Source organism: Gracilinanus agilis, chromosome 1, assembly GCF_016433145.1.
Source record: "Gracilinanus agilis isolate LMUSP501 chromosome 1, AgileGrace, whole genome shotgun sequence".
NCBI lineage: Eukaryota > Metazoa > Chordata > Mammalia > Didelphimorphia > Didelphidae > Gracilinanus > Gracilinanus agilis.
Window position 1 is genome coordinate 530061255 of NC_058130.1, and position 7785 is coordinate 530069039.

Here is a 7785-nt window from a genome sequence, read left to right on the forward strand (position 1 = left end):
AAGCTGAAAAGTGCCATATTTTTAGAATATGTTATTATGATTAATAATAGTTAGAATGTGAGGGACATTAGAAATTCACCTTAACTTTGACAACCACATGGTTCATATGGAAAAGGCATAATTGTATTGAAAAGTGAAGAAGTTTACTGATTCCTTTCCATATATTAAGTAATTATGCCTCGAGAAAGATCCTACTATAAATCACAGGCTTAAAGAGACCTTAATGGTCATCTAATATAACTTCTAAATTTTACAAATGAGGACAACAGGCCCATTAAGTGATTTGCTTAGCTAAAGTCACATAGGTAAAAAGCATTAGAGATATAATTTAAATCTAGCTCACTCAAAACCAGTTCACTATCCATGCCTTCTAAAATTTTATGATGAGCCATATATGGCCTTTGGTACTTTTCCTCCTCCTACACTTATTGGTTAGTCCTTTATTAGAGGACTAAATTCAATTTGGAATCCAAACGCCAGTAAACTTGGAGAACAAAGAGAAGTTTAAGAAGTTATAAGGGTGATTAAAGGTTTGAAAATAAGCTCTATTTAAAGTATAAATTTAGGTTAGAAAATTTAATCCTGAAGGAGGAAATTAATCTTCAAGCTCACAAAGGCTATAGGGTTTCTTATTTCTATTGGGGACAGTACCAAAGAAATAGGTTTAGATTGTATCAGGAAAGATTAGAGGAAGGTTTTGGAGTAGTCTTCTATGATGAGACAATTGTCGAAAGAAATTAGTAAACAGTTCTTCTGTAGAAAATTTTTTAAAATTAAACTTAAAATTGTCAATGAACAAACATTTATTTTCTCTACCTTCCACTCACCCCCTGATAAAAAGAAAAATGGCAAAAGTTTTTTTAAAAAATTGTAGCAAAATGATCTTTTTGGAACTGATAGACTAGAGGAACTTCCCGAGGCCTCTTATAACTATAATTAAATGTAATCTCCAGATTTTAAATAAATGATAGTCTCAAAATTTATAAGTTTTAAACTATATTTTCATAGAAATAATATTAGATATGGTGGTTAATTTTCCCTGTTTAGTCACCAAATCCTTTGTCACTCATAATGTACTGGGAAGTCTGTCATAATGAAGTACCGACCTCATAGTGCTATAGAAACCACTCATCATATTTAACAATATTTCTTACAGAAAAGGCTTTCAAAATTCCAACCTGGTGTCCTTGGTGCACAAATTTCTAACTAGAAACTTAATCATGCTTTTTTTCCTCTACCAGTCTTAGATGGACTCACAATGAAGGACTCACAAAGGTCCAAAACATTGGTGATGGCTCTCATGGTCTACAGTAAGGGCTTCACATTCCAGCAGGAATAGGGGGTTTAGAGCAAAGGTTCTGAAGGCTTGGGAAGATAAGCTATGAAAACTAGGATCTCCTGGCTTTGTAAGCCAGTGAAACATCTCCATCCCTGAAAAGTTCCTAGATAACCCCATAGTTTTTTTCTGTCTGTCTTAAGGAGCAACTTTCCTTTACCTTGATCTATTACTTCTTGCCGAGATTTAAACCTTCAATACAAATTGCAGCATGGAAGACATTCTCTTCTCTACCTTCCTCTCCATAAAATCTTTTTGAAGATTTCTGAAGATTTTCAATTTTTTTCTTATTCATGCAAGAAGGGAAAAGAGATCCTTCTAATACTCTGATCATTTACCTTACCTTCACCTAATTCATGATTCCACTTTCTCTCCCAATTCATACCTGAAAGGAAAGGACAAAAGTACACAGAGATAGTTGTCAACCACTGGAGCAAATAAAAGGCTATAATATTTACTTATATTTTAGAGAAAAACTCAACCTCAGGGTAAGCTATTCTAGGCATTCATTGGTCACAGGGAATAGGATAAATTCTCAGATTTGGGTACAGAGGAGAAATGGGGTTCAGAATTAGAATTCTTGCTGACAAGACAAGTGCCAGAGTTAGAAGATTAATTACTGTAATGGGACAATGAATGCGTGTGTGGTGAGGTGTGATATATTTCCTCCCTCGCCTTTTGCCATGGCAGGTTGTGCTTTTACAAAGTGGGCAACTAGGTCATGCAGTGGACAGAGCACTAGGGACTGGAGTCAGAAAGACCTGAGTTCAAATACAGCCTCAAATATTTACTAGCAGGGTGACCCTGGGCAAGTCTCATTACCCAGTTTGCCTCAGTTTCCTCATCTACAAAATGAGCTGAAGAAGGAAAAGGCAAACCAGTTTAATTTTGACAACAAAACCCCAAATGGGATCAGTGTCATATAAGACTGAAATGACTGAACAACAGCAATAAACAACTATTATAAAAGGCTGTACTGTTGATAGGATTTAGGATCATTCAACAATCCATCTACAAACATTTTAAGTGCTTACTATGGCTAGGTATTGTGTTAAGTTGGAGACATAAAATTGAAAGTGAAATAGTTTCTGCTCCCAGGAAATTTATATTGCCTTGGGGAGAGTAAATGGGTACACATATCACTACATGCAAAATAAATAAATGGTAAATTCAGAGAGAGGCACTAGAAACTGGAGGTGGGGGTGGTGGTGGGAATCAGGAAAGAAGTCATATAGATGATAGCTCTTGAGCTGAGTTTTGGAGCAATTAGAAATTTTAAGAGGTGAAAGAGAGAGGGAGTACATTCTAGGTATTAGGGAAGGCCTGGGCAAAAGCAAGGAGATGGGAAATGGAATGTTGTGTAGGAGGAACTGTAAATGAGCCAGCATATCTCTTCTGTTGAGTATATGCAAAAGTAATACACAGTAGGCTTATAAAGAAATAAATATAAGGTGAAATGAGAAATGACTGAGAAATTGGCAGATGGGAGCTGACAAAATCAGGGTGGTAAATCAAATGGTCAAACAAGGTGTCCCCTAGTTAGGAAGAAGGTGGGGGTAGGAAGAGAAGTAAAAGAAGCTCTAGCTAGAATATGGAATTGTGGACTGACTAATTGTCATTCTTATATGATAATCATGATGAATTCCTGCATAAGAATTTGGAAATTTTCTTCCTGCAACTTTGGTTATAGGTAGAATCTGTGCATTGAATTCACTATATCAGGTTGCCTGAGTTACCAAAGCCCTGTTCCAGTGGCACCCAACTCTAAGACTTGAAGGTGGGAACCAGATTTCCTGGTTTAACTCAGACAGGCATGGCTAGATTGTAGCTGGCATCAGGTATCATTATTACTTATTCTCCATTCTTCTGCTTGCTAGCAGCATGACACCAACTGGACTGACCCAAGATCATTGCCAGGAGTTCAGCCACTCTTGCCTTGCTGGTGATTTCTCCATCAGCACTTATTCCTCTTGTGGTTCTCTCTCATTTTCTTAACTTTAAACAACAGGCTCTCTGTGACACACTCTCTTGCCTCTGAAATTGGCTCATCTCCCCAACAAAACCATTCATACATCAGAAATTTCACTACCTCTTCAGAAATGCCAGGACAAGCAATTGCTCCTTTATACTTTCCCCTGCCTACATACCTGGAAATATTCCAGTTTTATGACAAATACCATCTTAGTCTCAATCAGTCAATCAACCAAATAAGTATTTTTTTTCAAATTTAAATTGATTCTATTTATTTATATTACATTTAATGTTATATTTATGATACATTATATTTTTGTTATATTCAATGTTATATTTTATATTATTATATGTTACATTTATTAATATATTTTATATCATTTATTATGTGCTATATTTAATGATATATTTTATTTATTTATTACATTAAAGCAAGCATTTGTTGAGCACTAACTATACAGGAGTTACCAAAATACCCAGAAGTGAAAACATTCTTTTACATTTGAATGGGAGTGACAACATGGACATTGTTATGAAGATATATGAGGATCTTAGAAAATAGATGGTATAAATGGAGATAGATTATATGCCCAGGCCTAAGCTGGTTGGATTTGGTGAGAGAGAAAGCTCACTCTCCCCTCACAGGCCTCTGTGCAGTTGTTGCTGGTAGAAAGCTATGCCTCTCCTTCCTGAAAGGCTTGTTTGGATAAGCCTGTCAGTTATCCCCTTCTAACAGTTTGCCCAGGCAGGGAACCCCTGAGAGGTTGTGTGGATGGTTAACCTCTTTAGGTCCCAACCTGGGGTTGGAATATTTGTTGGTAGGGCTATTGATTAGCTATTGGATAACTGTGAAATCTGACTCTGTATTGATCTCTCCTTCCCAAGGGCTTTGGTATAATCACCACTCAGGAAAGATACTTGACGGTAAACACTGTATTTAAATCTTTTAATGGGATTAGGAAGTAAGAGAATAGGATTGAGGATTTAGGAAAACTATTGCTAATTAACTAGGCTAATGATCAAGGTCTGGAGTTTGCTAGGTTCAGGTGAAACTGGAGGTTCTTCACCCTCACTCTAACTCAGACCTGATTTGGCCACAGCCAAGCCAGAGATTAGGGAAGGCTATTTGATGATCTTGATTGATGATATCAGTAAACTCCCTCAGCTCTATTAGCAATGATTGGTGATTGCTCTCTAGCTCTCTCAGTAGGATAACAGGTTACAGGTTTCAGGCCTACCCTTCATCTCCCACCTTCCCAAATCTCTGCTCCAATCTAAGCCCTCTTGTCTTGTCACTTGGGGTTATTTATAGGGTTGGGACCAACTGCTTTTTGACCTTGGCTCATGGCACCTGGGGAACATTCCGAGGTTCTCAACTGCCTGTCCTGTCATTCAAAGTGGCATCCATCTTGTCCTAGATAATCATTTCAACAACATCTATGGGAATATAAAAATATAGTGAAATCGAACACTAGGTAACCTTGGATGGGAAGACAGTAGTTGGAGGACCAGCCAAGGTTTCATACAAAAAGTGTGAGTTGAAGCCAATTGTAATGGAAGGTTTGGGAGTCCAAGAGATAGTGGCATTATAGAACTGTTTCCTCATCTGAAAATGAGTTGGAGAAGGAAATGTCAAACCACTCCAGTGCCTTTACCAAGAAAACCCCTAATGGGGTCATGAAAGTTGGACATGACTGAAAAACAACAATAAAAATTCTATTCATGGAAGCAGCCAGTGCAAAGGCATCCAGATAGGAGATAGAGCCTCATGTGTGAGGAACAGCACATACCCCTGAAGGACTGGCCAGAGAGAGAGGAGGAGGGAACTGTGGGGTACCAGGTATGAATGAATCATGAAAGTATTAAAGATATATTCAAAAACTGACTCTAATGAGCAAAGTGCTCCTGGACCAGACTTATGGATATATTTCTAGTATTTCACATAATTGATGTCTGGATCCTTGAACTGAAATGGAGCTCAAATCTGGTGATATTCAAACCCCTCCCCACATCCAAGGCTGATTAGCATTTTCTATAGCTTCTTTGTAATAGCAAAGGAACTCAATTAGCATTTGTATGAGATGAGGCCAGTGTGCTGAAGGTAATAGGAACTTCTGGTCTGGGCTACTCCATTGTCTTAAGATCTGGTTTTTTTAATCTTGTCATTGATTACTCATTTTTCAGCCATGTCACCTATTTGATCCACTATCCTACATCCCCCATTCCTTGAGACTTCAATAAAATCCAGTCTACCTGTCTGTCCAAAAAGGCTCTACCACCATCAGAGAAGGACAGTACAGGCTTGATGTTATGTTGAAGAATCCTGTGTCTCTTTTCCCTCTCTATGTCTTCCCTACCATAAGCTTTAAGCTCTTCTGCACATTTTCCCTCAGTCCCCTTTCATGTGGTCAACCCATACAATAATATTTTGTGGCTGGTGGATGGCTATGGGAACAATGTGTAAGTGGACTAAGGAGATAGGTCAGGACCATTAAACACAGCAGTGTTTAAATGCCAAATAGAGAAGTTTATATTTGATCCTAGAAGTAATAGGGGGCTTCTGGAGTCTTTTTTTTTTTTTTTTTTGAGTAGGAGAATGATATGATTAATCTTGGATTTTAAGAAAATCACTTTAGCAATTATACAGAGGAGGGATTAGAAAGAACTTGAAGGCACTGAGATAAATTGGGAAACTATTGTAACAGAGCAGGAAACGATTATTTTTGAAGGGATAGATAATTTAAAAGCAAAGAAGGAGTCCTACTAAATTCCTTTTATGACACTAATATGATACTGATTCCAAAGCCAGGCAGACCAAAAACAGAGAAAGAAAACTACAGACCAATCTCCCTAATGAATATAGATGCAAAAATCTTAAATAGAATACCAACAAAAAGACTCCAACATGTTAAAAAAATCTTGCTAAAATGGAATGATAGTTTAGAAGATGCCTTAAAGGCCATTTAATCCAACTCTCTCATTTTACAGGTGAAGAAAATGAAGCTTAGTGAAGTCAAATGACTAAACTAGGATCAGGAGTGGTAGAGTTGACTTGGTAGAGTTAAACTCAGGTCGAGACCATCTCCATTGTTTCCATCATGTACCACAATCTGGGGGATCTCTTGCTTAGGATTTAAAGAGGACTGGGAAATTTTCAGCTGTGAAAAAGAAATCTTTGGAATTGGAGTTGTTTGTATATATTTTTTGAATATTAAAGTGATATCTATGTACATTTTGCTGTTTTGCCTTCCTTTGTTTTTTTTCCAAACCCTTACCTTTTGTCAGTATCATGTCTAAGACATAAGAGTGGCAAGGGCTAAGCATTCGGGATTGAGTAACCTGCCCAAGACTTGCAGACATCTAGGAAGTGTCTGAGGCAAGATTTGAACCCAGGCCCTCCTGACTTCAGAATTGATGCTTTATTCACTGTGTTACCTAGCTGCCCCTTTGCTTTTTTTTGTATCTCAATGCTTGGTATAGTGTCTGGCATATAGTAGGCACAATAAATACCAGTGGAGTGATTGAATTTTGATTTTAAGCAGAAGACAGCTCTCATTGGTGCTTAACATATACAGCACATAAATGTGGGAACATGAACATTATTAACACAAATGTAATCAAGGGGCTTTAGATTGAAAAGACAAGGAAAGAGGAGGAAACTACCTAAGATGTATATCTGTTAAACTATGCAGATATCTCCAGCTATAGAGCCTTAGATATTTATAACTACAATAATGTTATTCTTCTATGTTTCAGCTTCAATTCTCCTTTATATATAGACAGAGATATCTAGATAGATATTTTAATTTTTCATATTTTGCCCATCATTTCCTGTCCAATTTCCCTGCTTTTGTCTAGGCTATCCCCAAAACTTGGAATGTATTTCCTCCTCCTTTCTACCTTGTAAAACCTCTAAATTGCTTGAATTAAGTGACTTGTCCAGGATCATACTGCTAGGAAGAATCTGAGGCTAGATTTGAACCCAGGGACCTCCATATTTCTAGGTGTGGCACTCTATTGACTAAATCACCTAGCTACCCCCCCCCCACCCCTTTTTAAAACTGTTAATTGGATTCAACTTTTCAAGTTTTGCTATTATGGGGGCAAAACATAAATTTCATTTCTTTGTGTAATATTATAGTACAATTATTCATTTGATTTCTTATAAATAAAAATCTGCCCTGGCTAATTTTAACAATTTTATAACTTTTTGTACATAATTGCAGTTTGCTCTCCAAAATGATTGCATCAGTTCACAGTATCACCATTTTCCCACATTGTCTCTAACATTTGTCATTTTGTACATTTATCATTTAAACAAACCTGATATGTATGAAATATATCAGAGTTGTTTTTATTTGCATTTCTCTAGTCAATAATAATTTAAAGCATTTTTTCATGTAGTAAAAAATTTAGCTTTGATTTTTTCATCCCTAAATTGTTCATACCTTTTGGTCATTTATCAATTGTGAAATGGC